This window comes from Bos mutus, chromosome 2 (assembly GCF_027580195.1).
Source record: "Bos mutus isolate GX-2022 chromosome 2, NWIPB_WYAK_1.1, whole genome shotgun sequence".
NCBI classification, from domain to species: Eukaryota; Metazoa; Chordata; class Mammalia; order Artiodactyla; family Bovidae; genus Bos; species Bos mutus.
In genome coordinates, this window is record NC_091618.1 from 101230294 (window position 1) to 101242670 (window position 12377).

Sequence of the window (12377 nt, forward strand, 5' to 3'; positions counted from 1 at the left end):
CTAGATAATTCAGCAGGGAGATTCTGAACTAGAATATCCTGGGTTTAAATATCAGCTCTGTCCCTTATATGGTACAGAACCTTTAGCTAGTTAATTAGTTAGCTTCTGTGTGGCTCCTCTAGTGGCTCAGATGGTAAAGCATCTACCTGCAATGCAGGAAACCCGAGTTCAATCCCTGAATCAGGAAGAGCCCCTGGAGAAGGAAAGGGCAACCCACTCCAGTACCCTAGCCTGGAAAATTTAATGGAGGGAGGAGCCTGGCAAAGAGTCGGAAATGACTGAGAGACTTCACTTTCACTTTCTCAGTTTTTTTCTCTTTTGTTAAAATAAAGATAACAATGGAATGTGTTTCCTAAAGTTCTTGTGAGAAATAAGGGGAAAATACTTAGAATAGTACCCGGTGCAGGAGTTACATAAGTGTTGGCAATTTTTCATTTCAGTTCAGTCGCTCAGTCATGTCTGACTGTTTGCGACCCCAGGGACTGCAGCACTCCAGGCTTCCCTGTCCATCACCAACTCCCAGAGCTTACTCAAACTCATATCCATTGAGTTGGTGATGCCATCCAGCCATCTCATCCTCTGTCGTCCCCTTCTCCTCCTGCCTTCAATCTTTCCCAGCATCAGGGTCTTTTCCATTGAGTCAGTTCTTCGCATCAGGTGGCCAAAGTATTGGAGTTTCAGCTTCAGCATCAGTCCTTCCAGTGAATATTCAGGGTTGATTTCCTTTAGGATGGACTGGTTGTATCTCCTTGCCATCCAAGGGACTCTCAAGAGTCTTTTCCAACACCACAGTTCAAAAGCATCAATTCTTTGGCGCTCAGCTTTCTTTATAGTCCAACTCTCACATCCATACATGACTATTGGAAAAACTATAGCCTTGACTAGACGGACCTTTGTTGGCAAAGTAATGTCTCTGCTTTTTAATATTCTGTCTAGGTTGGTCATAGATTTTCTTCCAAGGAGCAAACGTCTTTTAATTTCATGGTTGCAGTCACCATCTGCAGTGATTTTGGAGCCCTCCAAAATAGTCTGTCACTGTTTCTACTGTTTCCCACCTATTTGCCATGAAGTGATGGGACCAGATGCTATGATCTTAGTTTTCTGAATGTTGAGTTTTAAGCCAACTTTTCCACTCTTCTCTTTCACTTTCATCAAGAGGCTCTTTAGTTCTTCTTCACTTTCTACCATAAGGGTGGTGTCATCTGCATATCTGAACTTACTGATATTTCTCCCAGCAGTCTTGATTCTAGCTTGTGCTTCATCCAGCTCAATGTTTCTCATGATGTACTCTGCATATAAGTTAAATAAGCAGGGTGACAATATACAGCCTTGATGTACTCCTTTCCTGATTTGGAACCAGTCTGTTGTTCCATGTCCAGTTCTAACTGTTGCTTCCTGACCTGCATACAGATTTCTCAAGAGGCAGGTCAGGTGGTCCTGTGTTCCCATCTCTTTCAGAATTCTCCACAGTTTATTGCGATCCACACAGTCAAAGGCTTTGGCATAGTCAATAAAACAGAAATAGATGTTTTTCTGGAACTCTTTCGCTTTTTCGATGATCCAGCGGATGTTGGCAATTTGATCTCTGGTTCCTCTGCCTTTTCTAAATCCAGCTTGAATATCTGGAAGTTCACGGTTCACGTACTTTGAAGCCTGGCTTGGAGAATTTTGAGCATTACTTTGCTACCGTGTGAGATGAGTGCAATTGTGTGGTTGTTTGAGCATTCTTTGGCAATTATTATTATACCACAATTTATGTGTGCACACCATTAGTTGATATTTTTTATATTAAGAACATTTAATGAGAAAATTAGGGAAGAAAATAGGTTACTATGGTGCAATTTCTACAGACTTTCAAATGCAGACTTTCAAATCTTGGAATTAATAGCACTCAAAATTCCTTGGCCTTCCGTTTATCAAGTAGCTGGGCTAGACGGAAAATCAAGAGACCTGTATTTTAGCTTTGACCTTGTAGTAAAGTGTATAGTTTTAGGCTGAGCCAATGAAGGGGGTGAAACAGACAATGATTATTACTAGTGGGATACAAGGTATGTAGTATTTTTCATTTCTTTGTTGAAAAGTGATACCGAAATTATCTGAAGTAAAATGAATTGGAGATAGCTCCTAATAATCTACTGCAGTCTAAAGTGTTTATTCCCCTTAAGAATTGTAATGTAGCCACTTAAATTACAATTAAATTAATTATTCCTGTGTCTTACCTTTAGCTACAACAATTAAGTAAGAGGAGAGGTAATATACCATCTAGAGACAACTTTCAAACTATACGTACTCTATGCCTGACATTTTGCTTGATTCACAGAAAACCCCCGAGGTCTAGAAAGTTTATACTTACTGGGTGGGCTCAGTAATTTGCATGCTATCCATGTTTATTATATAAACTGAAATAAGCAGAAACTTGAAAAATCTAACCCAGTAATGAGTAATATAAAGGTAATTTTTCTTTAGATTTGAAATGCTATTGCTTTTTTCTCAGCAGTGTATTTACTGTCCTACTTAAGTTGTACCATGACTTAAACTATGCTTATGTTCACTAACTCACACAAGAAAACCTAACAAAACAAGAATTTAGTGTAAGAATATACTCTATTCCAGGGAAAAATCATCTTGGGTTTAAAGATTATGATTGATAATCCACACACAGATAAATGCAAGTTAACAGTTAGTAATTTATAAATGGGTCTTCCTTGGTAGCTCAGACAGTAAAGCGTCTGCCTGCAATGTGGGAGACCTGGGTTCGATCCCTGGGTCGGGAAGGATCCCCTGGAGAAGGAAATTTATAAATAGCTAATGTAAAATGGTAAATGGTCCCTTTGAATGGAAAATACATAATGCTAAAATAAGATTTATAAGGTCATTTTAATTATTGTGTTAACATATATTGCATACATTTCCTTTTACTGGGAATGATTAGGAAATGCACATAACAGTGCATAGTGCTTTAAAAGAGATTTCTGATTGAAAAAACACAATTAGATAAATCATATTTGTTTCATTTGCTGATGTCTATAGTGGGAATTTTAATCCCAGAAGTGAATAATTGTGACCAAGTCACTGGTGATTGAAAATAACATCACAGAATGCAAGCATAATATTATATTATAGAATTTTTAAAAATGAGGAAAACCTTATTTATGTTGGTTTTATAAGTATTTGTTTTGCTCCCAGATCATAGTGAGTAGATAAATATTCCAGCATTTGAGGATGCTGTAGAGGATTCTGTTGTGATGCATGCAAAGAATAAACAAATCTGTTAGTGATTCCCAAGTTGATTACCCTGCATCAGAAAGTAGTGCAGGGGCAATGAAGTAGCTATCATGGTTCAGAAAAAATCAACTGGTCGCATAATATATTATAACATGGGCAAGGTGAGAGCCCCAGACAGAAAGGTGGCATTTCTGAGGGTAATGGAGGTAGTGTGGTAGTTTCTCCTTTTGTGTAGTTAAAGGAAAAGACAGGAGCACCACTTTTTAAGAGCTTCTTTAGTAACATGGATAAAATATACCAATAGATACTTATTTGAAATGAAATAGAAGTTCTTTGTGGTAAAAAAGCATAACATAAAATTTATCATCATAACCAATTCTAAGTGTACAGTTCAGTGTTGTTAAACCTATTCACAATGTTGTATAAGCCATCTCCAGAGCTTTTTCATCCTCAAAACTGAAATTCTGTAAAGCAATGACTCCCCATTTCCTTCTCCCCTGGCAACCACCATTCTACCTTCTCTTTCTATGAATTTGGCTACCCTGTACATGTCATGAAAGTGAAATCATGCAGTATTTGTCTTTTTTGACTGATTTATTTCACTTAGCATAATGTCTTGAAGGTTTATCCATGTTGTAGCATGTGTTAGACGTACTTTCCTTATGAAGACTGAGTAATATCCATTGTACGTATATACTACATTCTATTTATCCATTCATCTATTTATGGACATAATTGCTTTCATCTCTTTGCTGTTGTGAGTAGTGCTGTTATAAGCATGAATATGCAGATATTTCTTTGGGACCCTGCTTTCAATTCTTTTGAGTATATACCCCTACATGGACTTGCTGGATCCTAGGGTCAATCCTAAAGGAATATCCATTGGAAAAATATCCATTGGAATATCCTGAATATCCATTGGAAAAACTCTGATACTTTGGCTACCTGATGCAAAGAGCTGACTTATTGGAAAAGATCTTGATGCTGTGAAAGACTGAAGGCAAAAGGAGAAGTGGGTGGCAGAGAATGAGATGGTTAGATAGTATCACCAACTCAATGGACATGAATCTGAGCGAACTCTGGAGATAGTGGAGGACAGAGAAGCCTGGTGTACTGTGGTCCATAGGGTTGCAAAGAGTCATATACAATTTAGAGACTGAACAACAACAACAAGGGTCATTCTGTTTTTAATTTGTAGAGTAATTGTCATATTGTTTTTCATAGTTTATGCACAATTTTACATTCCCACCAAATTGTACAAGGGTTCCATTTTTTTTAACCTCCTCGCTAATACTTGCAGTTTTCCAAGTTTTCTTGATAGTAGCCATCCTAATGGATGTGAGGTGATTTCTCATTGTGGTTTTCATTTGCATTTTCCTAATAATTAGTGGTATGAAACATCTTCTCACATGCTTGTTGGACGTTTGTGTGTCATCTTTGGAGAAGTGTCTATTCAAGTCTTTTGTGCATTATTTGTATTTTTAATGTTGTTGATACATGATTTGTAAATATTTTCTCCTGTCCAGTAGATTGCCCCTTAGCTCTGTTGACTGTGTCCTTTGGTACACATAAAATTTTAATGTTTTGATGTAGTCCAATTTGTCTAGTTTTGCTTTTGTTGCCTATGTTTTTGGTGTTATTTTCAGGAAATACTTGCCAAGTCCAATGTCATAAAGCTTTTTCCTATGTTTACTTCTAATTTGTAGTTTTGGGTCTTACCTTTAGGTCTTTGATTCATTTTGAGTTAGTTTCTGTATATGGCATAGAGTGCTTGCCCTTTTATCCTTCATATTCCTTTGTTGCCTAACCTTATACTTGTTACAGCTTGCATCCCTCCTCACAGGTTAAACTTTACCCAAAATCATTGATATATATATATAAATAAATTCTTTAGTGAGTGAGATACAATTTGTTTTCTGTGTTTTTAGCACATATTTCTAAAATAATACCTGCTATTTTCTACATCTTGAAAACATATAGGAGGCAGTAAAACCTTAAGAATATTATTAGAAACTTTGTGTTCAAAACCTTTTAGTTGTTCCATACTAAATTGGGGGCTTCCCAGGTGGCTCAGTGGTAAAGAATCCACCTGCAATGCAGGAGACCTGGGTTTGATCCCTGGGTTGGGAATATCCCCTGGAGGAGGGCATGGAAACCCACTCCAGTATTCTTGCCTGGAAAATCCCCGTGGATAGAGGAGCCTGGTGGGCCACAGTCCACAGGGTTGCAAAGAGTCGTACACGACTCAGCAACTAAGCACACAAATTGGGAACTTCCCAGGTGGCTCAGTGGTAAAGAATCCACCTGCAATGCTGGAGGTGCAGATTAGATCCTGGGTTGGCAAGAGCCCCTGGAGAGGGAAGTGGCAACCCACTTCAGTATTCTTGCCTAAACAGAAATCCCATGGACAGAGAAGCCTGGTGGGCTACAGTCTGTGGAGCTGCAAAGAGTCAGACCTGACTTCGTGACTAAACAACAATACCAAATTGGTGCCTTCTCATCTTCTCCACAAAGAATAGAATTTTCATTCTACCTATCCATTAGTGTTGCTTGATCCCTCCTGGCAGAATAATTATCTTCCTCCTTCAGATAACTCTTTCTGAATTTACATCATTTCATATATTATTATTATGTATATATTTCTTATCATTCTGATTTGATTACAAGCTTTTCCAGGAACAAATCTTTGTTTTACCTATTATTTGCATTATATCATGGTATCTATCCAGCACTTTTTCTTATACTCAATAGATACTAAAAAATGTGTTGCATTGAATCTCATTTATATGTAATTCAATAATATGTCACTAAACATGTAAGAAGTCAAGTTTATGTAATATAATTAGATGCATAGTCAACACTCATCAAATATTTAATTACCTTTCAAACATTTAACATGTAAATACAGGAGGTTCTGATTATGCACTGTACCAAGATAAATAAAACTAGTTACATCTTAATTAGATATTCAGGAATTAATAAATTTTAAACTTTAATGGAAAAGTTAAGCTAATATTTAAATCTTGGCCTACAAATTAAATTAAAAAGACATTTTGTTTATTTTATGTAGCTTTTAGCAGAGAGCAAAATACTTTTAAGTCATGGATTTAATAAATTATTCCTATACCTTGATATTCTTTTGCTCACTTTATTTTAGACAAAAAATTAGGCTTACTAGTTTACTTCTTTTAGTACCATTCAAAATATTGTGGACCCAAAGTCCAGAGAAAATATAAGTAAAATATGTAGTGCAAAGCTGTCATGCAACATAATTTTATCAATGATAATACCTTCCCACTTCCTTCATTTCACCTAATGCATTCCTGTGCTCTTAAGATAACTAAAATGCTTTTCTGACTATAATTATTGTAATGTCAGAAGTATTTTTCACTAAAAAACAGAAGATAATTGCTGATCCTATGATTTTAATATTTTTCAACGAAAGTAAAAAATAATTTAAAAAAATAGAGAAAAATCAAAAAATTAGGCTTATATATTTTTCTTTCTGATTTTTTTAATCTCTAAAAATTGTCATCGGAAGGCAAAAATGAATTCTGGTAAGAGAAACAAAAGTTGCCTTCAGAGAGATTGAGATGGGCTTAAAAGGATGAATGAGAGTTCTGAGGACAAAGAAGGAAGGATTTATCATATTCTGGGAATGGCAAATATGGTGTGGCTAACACACTGGAATTGTGTACATGCAGGTTAAGGAGTGACTGGAAATGAAGTTTAAATATTTGCATAAGGTAAGTCAAATAATGAAGAATGAATTAATTTTTTAAAGTTACTCAGTGTGGTAAGTGCTATTATCATCTCAATTTTATGGATAAAGAAACCAAAGCCCAAAGGACTGGGCTGCCCAGGCCCTGACTAGCAAGTGTAAGAGCAGGGATTCAGACACTCAAGGATCTGGGCTTTTAAAACCTAGATATAAACATAATGTGGAGACTTGTTTTTTAGGTGACTGAATTGGGGCAACATGTGTATTAACTGGAAGACTGGGGCATATTTACTCAGTCATAACTATTTTTAAAAAGTTGAGATTATCCAATGAAGCAATAAAGAATTTTATAGTACCTGCATTTCAATAGCTTTCCAAATAATTTTGCAAAAATTTGAAAAATTTAAAACTAGTAAATTCCCATTAGACCGATTCATTTACACAAAAGGAAGAGCTCTGTCCCTTTGGAGACAATTTTTAATGTAACCTCATGTTCTCTTATTTTAAATTCTTGTCTCTGCTGTACCACAGAATGAATAATCTTATTGTTTAGTTTTCAAATGTCTTTTGTTTGAAAAAGAAAGAATCATTTTTCCTGCTATTTTTGGTTGCTAGCTTTTGTGCAATTTAATATTGTGATACAGGTTCTATGTCACTTGATGGAGAAATTCTAACTGGTATTTGGTCCATTGGTAATAATTAGTGGAGTAAATTAACTACATAGGTCCATTTAAAATTGTACATTCTGCCTGCCACACACTTTAGATATTTGAGGATGGGAATTGGGCAGATAGTCTAAAAGTGAAGATACCAGAAAAAAAAAAAAAATAGCCAGTAGTAAATTTTATTTCCTAATTGACTATCTTGGCTACCTATGTACATTTCACAATGAATTGTTTTATTTTTCTCCTGGGTATCCTAAAAATAAAAACTAAATAAGAGAATGTTTGTTTTTAAACAGTCTAATAATGGAATTACTTTTATTCCTAAAATTAACTCCCAGGTGAGCTATACATCATGTTCCATATTTCTTCATACTAATTGGTCCACATGAATTTTGTGTGTGACCCACATCTTTATTTTGATATATAAATTTATTTGTGATATTTTTTCTATTTGGAGTGGTAGCTTGATAGTTATTTATAGTCTGTTTTTGGAGTATATTGTAAATTTTAAAGATCTATTTTTCTAAATTTGGTCATGGCTTATTAGATCATTTGCAAATAGTCATATCATTTGCAAGTATGTCCTTGCATGAGGATAGTAATAGTAACAAATATTCTAATGTGTATATGTGACTAAGAAATCCAGCAAATTTGTGGTTTAATAATTTAGGAGTCCTTGTTGTATTTTTTCCATCCCTAGTTTACAATGTCAGTTTTTAGGCAGCTGATTTTAGAATAAGAGCATATATTCTTAATCTCCCTCATTATTCCTTATAAATCTGTCTCTATTTACTACCTATTCTCTACTTATCAAAGGCACAGTACAGATTTGAAGTATTTGCTATGTAATGTGACCTAAGACATATCCTTTGTGAATAAGGAGAACTGTATATTTGTGTGTGTATATGTAAAATTTTCAGTCATTTGCTATTTTAGTGATATAATAGATGAAAAGAAATCCCTTTTCATTACCTTAAATATAATCCTATAAATATTAAAATAGGGTATTTTGCAGCAAAGAATTTATTCCTTTAATCCTTCTATATTTTTCTTCAAAAATATTTAATACTTTGAAGACAAACCACAAATGACTAAAGCTTCTTAATATGTTTATATTAACACTATACTTTTGAGTTTTCCAGACATCTGAGACTTAAATGAGTTGATTATTTTGTTATACAGTTTAATAGTATGGGAGTAGTATTCTGAAAGTGACATTGTGAAGGAATCAATTTAGTCTACTTCTTGATTAAATTCTTCAATCTCTATTTCTACTAGCTTCCCTCTAGAGCTATCCTACTTTAAAACTCCTTAGCTGCATGTGATCAGAACCTCCACAGGTTATCCCCTCACAATTGAAGCACAGGTGGGCTACCAATCAATTTGGACTTCCCTTGTGAAGTCATCATCATTCACCAATATTAATTGCGTGCTAATGGTATACAAGCAGTGAGCAAAACTTCTGCTTTATGCTCTTTATTTTCCAAGGTGGTTTACATACTGGTGCTATCAAAAGGGCACTTGAGCTCTAAACTTCCTTGGGAAAAATTACAGTGGCCACCTTGCACATAAATGTTTACATTTAAAATAGCAATTGCAATAAATAATGATGATAGTAAGTGTTAAATAGTAATTGAAAGAGGTGATGTTCTTAAATTTCTGGATTTTTTTGTTGTTGTTCAGTTGCAAAGTTGTGTATGACTCTTTATGACCCCAGCACTCCAGAATTCCCTGTGCTTTACTATCTCCTGGAGTTTGTTCAGATTTATGTCCACTGGCTCTGTGATGCTATCTAACCATCTCATCCTCTTACTGCCCTCTTCTCCTTTTGCCCTCAATCTTTTCCAGCATCAGGGTCTTTTCCAATGAGCCGGCTATTTGCTTCAGGTGGCCAAAGTACTGGAGCTTCAGCTTCACCATCTATCTTTCCAATGAATATTCAGGGTTGATTTCCTTTAGGATTGACTGGTTTGATCTTTTTGCAGTCCAAGGGACTCTCAAGAGTCTTCTCCAGCACCACATTTTGAAAGCATCAGTTCTTCAGCACTCAGCTTTCTTTAGTCCATCTTTCACATAGGTATAAGACTACTGGAAAAACCATACCTTTGACTATACAGACCTTTGTCAGCAAAGTGATGTCTTTGATTTTTAATATGCTGTCTAGGTATCTATCTTTTAATTTCATGGCTGCAGTAGCCATCTGCAGTGATTTAGGAGCCCAAGAAAATAAAATCGGTCATTGCTTCCACTTTTTCCCCATCCATTTGCCATGAAGCGATGGGACCTGATGCCATGATCTTCAGTTTTTGAATGTTGAATTTTAAGCCAGTTTTTTCACTCTCCTCTTTCACTCTCATCAAGAGGCTCTTTAGTTCCTTTTTACTTTCTGCCATTAGAGGGGTATCATCTGCATACCTGAGGTTGTTGATATTCTCCCAGCAATCCTGAGCCCAGCTTGTGATCCACTGGAGCCTGCCAATGGGTCCAGCCTGGCATTTTGCATGACGTACTCTGTATGTAACTTAAATAGAGTGACAATATAGAACCTTGTCGTTTTCCTTTCCCAAGTAACTTTAGTCATGTCCAACTCTTTGTGACCCTGTGAACTTTAGCCTGCCAGGCTCCTTTGTCCATGAGATTCTCCAGGCAAGAATACTGAAGTGGGTTGCCATGCCCTCCTCCAGGGGCTCTTCCGACTCAGAGATTGAACCCATATCTCTTACGTCTCCTGGATTGGCAGGTGGGTTCTTTACCACTAGCGCCACCTGGAAACCCCATTCTGTATTATACACATCTATACTTTTATCACCGGAGAAGGCAATGGCAACCCACTCCAGTACTCTTGCCTGGAAAATCCCATGGACGGAGGAGCCTGGTAGGCTGCAGTCCATGGGGTCGCTAAGAGTCGGAATCGACTGAGGACTTCACTTTCACTTTTCACTTTCATGCATTGGAGAAGGAAATGGCAACCCACTCCAGTGTTCTTGCCTGGAGAATCCCAGGGACGGCAGGGCCTGGTGGGCTGCCGTCTATGGGGTCTCACAGAGTCGGACACGACTGAAGCGACTTAGCAGCAGCAGCAGCAGCAGCAGCATACTTTTATCACACATTTTATAATTTTATACACATTTATACTTTTATTTTATACCTTATTTTCTTGGGCTCCAAAATCACTGCAGATGGTGACTGCAGCTATGAAATTAAAAGACACTTGCTCCTTGGAGGAACAGCTATGACACACTGAAACATGTATATTATCATGTATGAAACAGATCACCAGTTCAGGTTTGATGCATGAGACAGGGTGCTCAGCGCTGGTACACTGGGATGACTCTGAGGGATGGGATGGGGAGGGAGGTGGGAGGGGGGTTCAGGATGGGGAACACATGCACACCCATGGCTTATTCATGTCAGCCATGTATGACATGTATGACAAATGTATGACAAAACCACTACAATATTGTACAGTAATTAGCCTCTGATTAAAATAAATTAATTAAAAAAAAAAGAAAAACGAAAGCTATGACAAACCTAGACAGCATATTAAATTACTTTACCAACAAAGGTCCGTCTAGTCAAAGCTATGGTTTTTGCAGTAGTCATGTATAGATGCTAGAGTTGGACTATAAAGAAAGCTGAATGCCAAATAATTGATGCTTTTGAACTGTGGTGTTAGAGAAGACTCTTGAGAGTTCCTTGAACTGCAAAGAGATCCAACCAGTCCATTCTAAAGGAGATCAGCCCTGGGTGTTCTTTGGAAGGACTGATGCTGAAGCTGAAACTCCAATACTTTGGCCACCTGATGCAAAGAATTGGAAAAGACCCTGATGCTGGGAGGGATTGAGGGTAGGAGGAGAAGGGGACAACAGAGGATGAGATGGTTGGATGGCATCACCTACTCGGTGGACATGAGTTTGAGCAAACTGTGGGAATTGGTGATGAACAGGGAAACCTGGCATGCTGCAGTCCATGGGGTTCAAAGAGACAGACACGACTGAGGGACTGAACTGAACTGATACTTTTATCAGTGCTATTAATAGTATCACTAGAACTTTGATAGAATTAATTCCATTTTGTGTACTGGTATTCTGAGGTTGCTTTTTGGAATCTTCTTTTATATTTTCTTCTGATGACAATACCCCATTCTATCATTTCTCTTTCCTAACCTACCTAGTCATCCCTATTACCCTTAGTTTGTCAGGACTGCTGAAAGCATAATGAAAATAACTAAGTATCGTTTCTTTCTCTATCATCTCTACTCCTCTATCATCTATATCCCAACTGAGAGCTTCAGTTGGGAAGATAATACACAAAATCAAAACAAATGAAAGCATGATTAAAAAAAAAATTTGATTTTCTGCTGATAAATTTAGCTTTTATCTTGTCTCTGCAGCAGGAATATTATGAATATCATTTTTATTGAAGTTTAGTTGATTTACAATATTGTATTTACTTCAGATTATAGCCAGTTAGTCAATATTTTTATAGATTATACTCCATTTAATATTATTACAAAATGGATGCTATAATTTCCTGTGCTGTACAATATAGCCTTGTTGTTTATCTACTTTATACATAGCAGTTTTTATCTCTTAATCCTCTACCCCTAGCTTGCTGCTCCCCCTTCCCTCTCCCTGATGGTGACAACTGCTTTATCCTCTGTATCTGTGAATCTGTTCTGTTTTGTTATGTACATTCATCTTACTTTTTAGATTCCACATATAAGTGATAACATAGAGTATTGTCTTTCTCTGACTTCTTTCACT

General features: G+C 36.6%; 1 protein-coding gene across 2 annotated transcripts in view; it reads left to right on the plus strand.

The window, feature by feature from the left end:
- SLC4A10 (solute carrier family 4 member 10) overlaps positions 1–12377 on the plus strand; it is a 247679-nt gene that overhangs the window by 34743 nt on the left and 200559 nt on the right. The gene's annotated exons all lie outside the window — the stretch shown is intronic.